The sequence below is a fragment of the Atractosteus spatula genome, chromosome 10 (assembly GCF_055471065.1).
Source record: "Atractosteus spatula isolate fAtrSpa1 chromosome 10, fAtrSpa1.hap1, whole genome shotgun sequence".
Classification (NCBI taxonomy): domain Eukaryota; kingdom Metazoa; phylum Chordata; class Actinopteri; order Semionotiformes; family Lepisosteidae; genus Atractosteus; species Atractosteus spatula.
In genome coordinates this window covers 22,991,479-23,001,555 of record NC_142715.1, presented here as the reverse complement: position 1 = coordinate 23,001,555, position 10,077 = coordinate 22,991,479, and the positions used below count along the sequence as shown (strand labels likewise).

The 10,077-nt window shown below is 44.8% G+C and overlaps 1 non-coding gene across 1 annotated transcript; it reads right to left on the bottom strand.

The window, feature by feature from the left end:
• Window positions 1–4,063: 4,063 nt before the first annotated feature.
• LOC148826005 (5S ribosomal RNA) lies at window positions 4,064–4,182 on the bottom strand. Its single transcript, XR_016093335.1, has one exon. It is a non-coding gene; the product is annotated as a 5S ribosomal RNA (ribosomal RNA).
• Between the last annotated feature and the right edge of the window lie 5,895 nt (window positions 4,183–10,077).

Below are 10,077 nucleotides of genomic sequence, written 5' to 3'. Positions count from 1 at the left end.
TTACAATCTTACTATTTTTACAGTTTTAAATTGACATTTACAAATGTATATTGAAGCAGCTACCCACCTGAACTAATCTATGTCAGCATGTGAAGTCTGCAAAGGAACAAGTAATAGGTTTATTCCATACTGAAAAGAGAAGAGAGAAAACTCAATGTTTCGGCTGTGAAGCCTTCTTCAGGTGTGAGAAAGACAGGGCAGATTACAAAGATTAAATAGCACTGAAGAACAAAAGCTGGGAGAGGGGAGGAGGCAGGAGCAGCAGAGAGGCCACACAGGAAGTGCAAAATGGAGAGAGGTGAAGAAAGGTGTGAAGTCAAAACCTGCAAGAGAATAGAGAAGATTACATTAAAATAAGTCAGTCATTGAGAGATCCTGGCTATTTGAGGTGAAAAGAAAAACTATGGGCTTGGAGAAATCTTTAACCTTCCCAGCCCTAATATGTTCTCTGAAGCATTCTCCTAGTCTCCTTTCGGTTTCCCAAATGTAGATAGCTGGGCATTTTTTGCAAGAGATACAGTAAATGAGATACAGGATGTTGTCAGGGTTATCTGGAATTGTCCTGTGATGCCCTGAATGTCGTTAGATATGTATTTGCCAGTGATGCAGCGAGTGCTATTGCAGGGGAAGGTGCTGAGTGTGAGGGAGCTGTGAACAAGAAGCTCATGTGTTGGTCAGCGATAAGAGATGATTGGGCGGTCGGAAAAAAGAGTACCAATGGAGGGATCGTCCTGTAAAATGTAGTCATTGTTAATGATGGTCCTGGGGATAGAAATTGGGTTAGGGTGGTAGGGAAGCACCGAGGGAATGCAGTTGTGAGACTGGGAGTTCCTGATTGAGTTGATGATCCGAGGGCTGTTTTTGGCCCGGCAGTAGAATAAAGCGACACCTTTCATCAAACATTTTGACAGGTACTACGCCCCCTTTTTCAGCCAATGGGAGGCCGCCATGGGCAGATGTCCTGCCCCCTTATCGGCCAATGGTGCAATGTTATGGGCGGATGTCCCACCCCCTCGAGAGCCAATGGTGTGTCATAATGAGTGTTGTTGTCCCGCTTTCCACCCCTAGCAGCCCCAGGCCTCAGGGTCCAAATTCCCACCACCGCATCCCCTTCGATTTATAAATAAGTGTGTGAAAGAGCGTATTAGCAACGAGGGATGGAAGGTGATCATGTCTGCTGCAGGTTTGAATGCAATCTATTATAACCCTAGGGAATCGGCAGTGTGGGAAGTCTGGTGAGTGCCGCGAGTTTCTGGGATGTGAGCGCACGCACGCACGCACACTGGCTGGCTGGCTGGCTGGCTGGCTGGCGCCCTTTCTCTCGCCATTTCTATAGCCGTGAACACCGAACTGGGCGACCCTAACAGAGCAAATAAATTAGCCTGAGTGATCAGAGGGACGGTGTTACCACAGGTTCTATGTAAAATACGTTGTAGTTTTCGAATACACACCGCTGAATCCGCCAGGCTTCAGTTTCTGATCTAAAAACATCAGAATCGCAGTAATTTCACTCATGTTCTTTACATGCACATCTATCTCTTTAACAAATTCAAGGACATTAGCATTCAGTTAATTGATTTTCATTTCAAGCTTTGCAGAAAGAAGAGTGTAAAGCACTTTTTGTAAGAATTCTTACATATACATTCGAAATTTTTCATTCTTCTCACGATGGCACACCTGTGTCTGTAAAACAGAGTGAAAGCTCTATTCACATTGCGAGTATTTCACAGCCCTGGTTTTAGATAGATCTTTTTTCTTTTCTGTAAAAATATGTATAAATAAGTATAAAATAAGTTTTGCAACACACCAAAAGTCACGTGTAGTATTTTTCCATCTACCTTTACAAGTAAGGAGCGTACATACTCATATGGCGAGCGGTCATCAATTATTTTTCTCAGCAAGTGCTTTATACTCCGCTCAGTATCATCTGTAAAAGTATAGGCACCCAGGCCACTGGCGATGTACAGAACAGCCGATAAAATTCGGGCTAAACTGAGACACTTATAAATTTCTAATGCGGCAAACAACACATCTTTGTACTGTAACATGACCAGGGGAAGGGTCATTCATAACAGGTATTTTCGGAATGACCTACTTAAAATACTAGATATGGACCTTAGCAAAATCGCTGCCAAAAAGAATCAGCTGACCGGTAAATGGAAAGGGTCTACCCTGAGAAACAATGAGACACAGCTGAGCCGCATCAGGAGCCGAAATATAAGTGCCCCGGAGGCAGTGAACAGGGCGGAAGCCGATAAGGTGAATGCGGTTTGGAGGAAAAGAGAGGAAAGATGTGTATGTTAAAGATCGGGCTAAAGAATAACGGACTGCTGAAAGGAGAAAAGGTTTATGGTTTTTGGATTACGGACACTGGATAAGGATACATCGCGGATTGGCTTTATTACGGACTTTTGGAACTCGGATTGGATCAGGATTAAGGGAACGGATTACGGACTGTATTTGGAAGATAGTTGGAGGAAGAAAAGCCACGAAACTCAGGAAAGAAAAGTGTGGTGTGAGTAATACTTTCATTTACATAAACTTTCCCCCAGAGACACCACAGTACTCATCCGCGCACCCGACAACCAGGCATGTGTGACCCCGTTGACCTGGATGATTAATCAAACAGGCCGCGCATTCATCAACCACAACCCCCTTTAAACAATGGTTGAAGGTGCAACATACCACCGACTTTACAGTCTGATCCATAGCATCGGGCTCATTAGAGCCATCGTTAGCTAAACTAGGTTGAACATCATCATTAATCACATTTTGGCGAACACGCATGAACAGACACGAAACATTCAAGCTTGATGGTAGTTTGAAGATTGATGCGTCGACCTCTTCATTATTCTATTAAAGGAAAAAAGAAAAGGAAGTCTTAACAAAATAAATAGGCATGCTTTTTACCTAAAATATTTACAATTGTAATGCCTCTTTTGTGTTAGAGTTTTTAATTTGCTTCGAACTTGCTGTGGTTTAATATTTACCATTGGTAGCAACTCTTCATCAGTCGTTGACGGACCCCCAACACCTGAATCACCGTCAGAGTTCACATGACAGCCACTGTCACACACCACTGAGTGCTGGGTCAGCTTTTGCTAAAAAGAAGACAAAGTGTTGAAAACGAAATACGCTAAACCCAGATTGAAACGACAATTCCACTATCAGAAAAAATATTTTAGCAACCTACTTCTTCAGTTTGCATAGCAGAGGAATCCGATGATTCACTACTCAAAGAAGCCATCTTCGCAGCAGTCAATATCGGGGCCTGACAGCTCAAGTGTCACACTTCAAAACCGGCAAGTTGGCTAATTTAAGCATAAACTCCAAATTTGTAACCATGCCTACATAGCTCAAGACATTTTTCAAATGGTTGTGATGTTTTAGAATGCCCCACCATATCCCCCTGCCCCAAAATCACACGTGTTTTATTGAGAGTGAAAAGTAATCACGTTGAATTAAAATATGTAAGCTTATTTCAATGACAAATTCTCAACAACTTTTCAAAAGTTTGAAATGATTTTCCACGTACTGTGAACGTAAAGTCTTTAAACCTTAAAAATATTAACATGCAACCCAAGCCTCAAATGATGTGTGTTTCTCTAGAAAAGAAATTACATTGAATCAAAAAATGTAAAACTTATTTTATCTTTTGAGAAGAGCATTGTAGGGCGGGTCTTTATATTTTAGTGGATAGGTCATAAAAGTGTTAAAATAATTGAATAAGACACATTTAGCAGCGATAACTTATAAGCACGAGCAAAAATTGATATTTATAACGCTTATAGATTTTAACAATATAACAGACTTTACTAAAATGTTTACTTTTAAAATAAATATTACATCACAACATGTCAACACCCAGGCACCTGCCGTTAAAGGTTATGGGATGTAGAGATACAGTATATAAGGTTCATGATAAGAATAAAAAACGCTCATGCTAATACACAAGCACCTGTGTCTCACCAAAGCTGACAAATAAAAAGCCAAAAAGACGCACTGCACGTGTGAACAGGAGAATGAGCGAGTGAGTGGAGATAGGGTGCCTCCTGCAATTAAAGGCTTACAGCACCTGGTATTCCCAGGCGGTCTCCCATCCAAGTACTAACCAGGCCCATCCCTGTTTAGCTTCCGAGATCAGACGAGATCAGGCGTGCTCAAGGGGGTGTGGCCGTAAGCGAGAGCAAGGCTCGCTGGCACCTTTCTTATAGAGAGGACAGCTCCGTCACCTCTTTTACGACGCTGCTTTTTTCCCTTGTGTTTTTCTCTTCTTCCCACATTCTCTCTCTTCACTGCCTTCGTCCCTGCTCTATTTCACTTCAGCCTTTCACTCTTGCTTCCTTCCAATGAGGACGGAGCTGCGGGAGAAAGGGCGCTATAGAGGATCGCTGTGGAGAGCTGCTGCTGTGCTTTGACATCTGAGCTCTGTGGAAAACGATCTCAATACAATTCTGAAAAACGCGACTCCCCGAACGCCAGCCAAACAAGTCTCCACAACCAAAGCGCTGTGTCTCTTTTCAGCTGGTGATAAACCTTTCCTCGATCCTTTGCGGACTTCTAAAACTGTTCATGATCAGAATAAAAAACGCTCACGCTAATACACAAGCACCCTTGTCTCGCCAAAGCTGACAAACAGACGGAAAAGCCGCACTGCACGTGTGAACAGGGGAATGAGCGAGCGAGCAGGGATAGGGCGCCTCCTGCGCTTAAAAGCTTACAGCACCTAGTATTCCCAGGCAGTCTCCCATCCAAGTACTAACTAAGCCTGTCTCTGCTTAGCTTCTGAGATCAGACAAGAGCAGGCGTGCTCAAGGGGGTGTAGCGGCAATGCTTGTTAATAAGACAGAATTAAGTATTGTGGGCTTTCCCAAATGAGGACCCATCTCTCTGTTAATCTCTGTTGTGCAGCCACAGAGAAACTATTCATGCAGGCTGATTTAAAGATGTTTTCTTTTGATAAGGGACAGCTCCCAAAGGGGGATGCACTTAGCTAAGCCTGGCTATCATGATCAATGGTCATCCATTGGCGCCTATCTGTCTAGGGAGTGCCAGATGGACATCTGGACTGCATTCCTAAGTGTCAGGAGTAAGTGTCTCATATCTCACCTTGATCAACCAATCAGGGACTGGTAGGGCCGAGTAACCCACGTGGGACTCTGATGCCCATGGAACTTTCAGCCAATGAGCGAGCTGAAGTTCCTCTAGGTAAAAACAGGCAACACAGAGAGCCTGAGAGATTCAGGAGAATTCTGAATTCTGTGGACTTTTCTAAAGGGAATTCAAAGGAGAATTCCAGGGCAGGACAGCCCAGGAGCAGAAGGCTCCCAAAGGCAGGACATTCTCGCAGCGCGCCTCCTGACCATCCTGAGACTCAGCCCGGACAACCACGGAACGGCCAGTGTGTCCGAGTGCCAGAACTTTCCGTTCTAAGAGTCTAGAGCGGAGGTTGCCATAGAGTAACCAGAGGATCCACCCGAGGTTAGCACCAGCAGCAGGCCTCGTGAACAGGTCGGAACTGTGGACAGCTGAATCACTATTCAGAACTAGCGCTTCTTCAGGAACGAACCGGTCCTCTTCCTGACTTGCTGGGACCCACAGTCATCTTTTCTCCTGTGCACAAACTTTGCTAGTTAAAGCCAACACTAACTAGGCATTGTGCTGCCTGTTTTATCTGGAGGAACTACGGTAGTTCAGTGGCTTAAAGATCCGCGGGCATTCGAGACCCACGTGGGTTACCCTGCCCTACCAGTTCCTGATTGGCTGATTGAGGTGGAGGATGAGTAACAATGACCTCTGACCTTAGGGTTGTAAACCTTGGGATGAGACTCTCCCATGGAATCTCCCAGACAGTAAGGCGCCAGAGATGACCATTTATTAGGGTGGCTGGTGAATCTCAGCCTTGGGAGCTGTTCCTTATCAGGAAACTCTATCAGCTAGAAAAACACCTTAAATGTGAACCAGATGGAATGGCCTCTCTGTATCCAGCTGCACTGAGCTGAGGGAGAGAGGGACTGGCAAGGGAGCAGCAAACTTAATTCCTGTATTTTAAATAAACCTTGCCGCTACAGAAGTGTCCTTAGAAGAAAAACATCTTCTATGATAGTGGTACAGTCCATCACGCCCCTCCTATAGCCTTTCAAAGAGAAAAAAAACTGACAACAAAGTATGTTTATGTGTGGTAATCAACCAGGTCTTACAAACATTCTTAAACCCTTCCACCTCCTTTCATTGCAAATGATTTGTACATGTTAGAAGGTTAATTTTGGCTTCTGATATAATGGTGGATTAAGAGTCCTGGAATCTTTGTAGAAGGACAAAGATGAAAGAAAGGGCAGTGTAATCATGGCCAAGAGAAGGCAAATGTTGGACTATCTGCTTGGAGTGAATGGAGCAAAACGTAGGCAATTCCTTGAGCAGAACCTGCTTCATCCTTCAGACTGGGGTTTCTGAAGATCTGTACATTTGAACTTTCAAAGTGACTAAAGTAAAAGAGTTTTTCCTTTTTACCACAGAATTCCCGCAGATCAACACTAACAGAGAGCCTAATTCCAGCCAGGACTCAATCACTGTCTCTCAGGCATCCCAGCAGTGGATTTCATGACTTCAGAAAGCCATCTTCACCAGTGGAGAACTCAATGCTCTGAGGTTTACTGGCAGAGTCTCACACTGGGTAGTGTTAGATGTTGATAAATAATGTCTTATGGAATTCTACTATTGATAACTTCTACTATGGAACTGCGATGTGTCCTGAAAAAAATCTTCTATGATAGTGGTACAGTCCAGCACAGCCTTTAAAAGAGAAAAAAAAACTGACAACAACAAAGTAAGTCTGGTGTAATCAACTAGGTCTTGCAAACATACTTAACCTCTTCCAGCTACCAACATTACAAATGCTGTTTACACATTAGATGGTTATTTTTGGCTTCTGATATTATGGTGAATAAAGAGCCCTGGAATCTTTGTAGAAGGACAAAAGACAGAAAGAAAGAAATGTTGGAGAGATCTTTTTTCATTCACTTTTTATCATTGTTTTTCCAGCCCAACAAAGATTAACATATATGACCAGGTGTCCTGTGTCAAATCCAATCTGCCTTCCTTCCAAGCATACAGGAATGTCAGTGAATTAAATATTGACATATGAAAATACACAAAAATATGCAATCACACATATGCAGTTTGAGCAAATATAAGACAATAACCAAGTACCACAAACTACCAGGCATCTAGTATCATTAGCAGTTCAGGTGGGGAGCTGCGTCGGCATGTGTAGGCAGCAAAGGAACAAGTAATAGGTCTATTCCATGCTTAAAAGAGAAGAAAGAAAACACAACATTTCAGCCGTGAAGCCCTCACACCTGAAGAAGGCTCCACGGCTGAAATGTTGTGTTTTCTTTCTTCTCTTTTCATCTAGTGTCATTAGCCTTTTAACAGTTCCTGTCAAAATAAAATAGAAATAGATAACATTCTAGAGAGAGTTTGAAATACCAAGGTACAATTTAAACCATATTTCTTCCACTACAACCACAATATTTTGGAAAGATCGCTGAGCCTAACTGTTCTGGCATGTCTGTTAGCCTCCATCCTGCTTCAGCAATGAATGCAGCGGGGCACATTCTGAGGGAGATGCTATGCTTTTTTTTGAGATCCTGAAAAGGACAGAGGGGCCATGTATATGTGTGCAGCTGGACATGTATTTGCAGGTGGCGTAGAAAATTCTGCTGAATCCCCACTGCCTGGTGTGGATGGTAGCTGTGCATGTTGCAGCAGAATTGTGCATGTGAGATCAAGAGGGCATGTCATGTGTTTCAGCACTTCACTCCCTTCCGGTAGCTCGTGATTCCCTGAGTCCAAAAAATTTGTAAGTTCTTTAGATGACCTGTGGACCGATCTTTCACGATGAAGAATTCCTTAAGAATAGATCTCGGCCAACCGTCCCAATGCCTCCGTCTCAAAACAGCAACCTCCCACTGCCCTTAGTCTGCAAGTCTTAGTCTTCGTTACCTATTGTACGAGCTGAGCTTTTGTGCTCATCAATTCAACGCTCTTTCCATCAACTCATCTTGTCTTTTGACGCTTCGTGTTTTGCGCTCCTTTGACTATCGGCATATCGGGTGACTGCAAACACTGAAGTTCTTGCTTACGGAGTGTGGAACATTGTTTTCAAGTGATTGCTGTTCTGTCATATTGACGCCGACTGAATCTTTCTTCTGCAACATGGGCAGGCTGACAGCAGCGCGAGCGAAAGCAACGGCAAATTTCTTGACTTATTTCTGAATGTGCGTGTTCTTTAGGAAAGGGATGCGGCGTTGCTTCTCCCCCATGTAAAGGTCACGCATTCCAGACGTGGTTACGAGTGAACAATTGCTGCAAGTGTCTAAAAAGAGCAAGAGAGGAAGCGGCCCTGCCCTGCGTGAGGAACAAACTCACGCCCTTCAGATTATGAGACTGACGCGCTACCTACTACGCCAACGAGGCCAGCTGCGGCGGACGTGCTGTAAAGTTTGCCTCACATGGATTTCACTCGCCTGTTCCCTAATCTTGCGACACCCTCTGCTGGATGTTGCATTTGCCTTTTGATCTCACCGATACTTTTTTGGTCTGTTTCTGTTGCGAGTCCGTCTTTCAGATCTCACCTAGCACAAGTCTCTCTGGCTGAAGTGGCCTCTCTGCTTCAGCATCGTGCCCTCACTCAGCCATTAAAAATGTCACTCGGACTTCTGACATGCTGACATGAAATGTCAAGAGAGAGTGGCGGAGACGCTTATGCCAGAGAGAAGATGAAAAGGGGGCGTGGCTGCGAAACACTCAGCTGCACGATGCTCTCTATGCTCTCCATGCAAGGCGTGACCACAGGCTAAAGGACACCTTTCGGCACATCAAGCTCTAAGCACACACCTGGAGGATGCAGGAATTGATCCCGCTATCTCCCACATGCAAAGCAAGCACTGTACCATACAAGCCAACCCCCCTCTTTGAGGCTTATGCCTCAGCGTCACCTAGTGCCGCTTGTTCCCCTCTTACCGGGCACAGTTCACTGCCCTCCGTCTGCAAGGCAGTCGTGTAATTGCGGCTTTCTTGACTTATTGATGAAGATCTGACTGGACGAGCGAATGACGCCTCACCCCCATCCTCAAGCTCGCTGACAGACTGAAACAGAAAGTGCTGCTGTGGCTCGTTGGTCTAGTGGTATGATTCTCGGTTAGGGTGTGAGAGATCCCGGGTTCAACTCCCGGACAAGCCCTTGTGTGCTCCTTTCCTCCTCTTCCACAAGACTGGGAACTGATATCCACATCACTTCGCAGTGTCTGCTTATGGCAAATGATGGAATGTGACTAATGACTGAACGAGCCTGGTGAATTCTCATCGCGTGGCACAATGAGAGCGTGCAGTCAGCTGTCCAAGGCGGAAACCTCGTTGCTCGTTCAAAAGAACACGTACTGAAAACTCATCACCACTATGTTGTAGATGAGCACCGCGATCGCTTGTTGTCATGCGTCCTTACTTGGGAAATGCAGAAGCAAAAACTGCCCTCTCTCAGCCACCGAAACGTGTGCGGCTCGCCTTGCGCTCTCTGCGCCTCGCATATTTGTGGAGCTGTCTGCTCTTCTTTCTGTTGAAGTACTCAAGTTACGGGGTGTTCTGCAGCCTATGATGTTCTCACTGAGAGCTTTCAAGATTTGAAGAAAAACTACGAGCTTGATGGCTCAAGGCGAACGAATGTGATTGTTAAGCAATCGATGATCAAAAGCACGTCTTCTAACAATTCGTGAGAGTATTATCAGCACTGTTTTCACTCGGATATACTTTTCACTTGCTAAGCTGACATATTGGACGAGAAAATGCCGGAGACGCACTCAGTACAGACTGAGGTTGGGAAGGAGGTGTGGCCCTTCAATGCTTGACAACTGAAGGACATTCTCTCCGCAACAGAGGAGCACCTGTCAGAAGTCGCAGAGGCTAAAGGAGAGCACCGGGCTCGTGGAGCTCCAAACTCAGACCTGGAGGATACGGGCATCGATCCCGCTACCTCTCGCATGCTAAGCGAGCACTCTACCATTTGAGCTAATCCCCCTC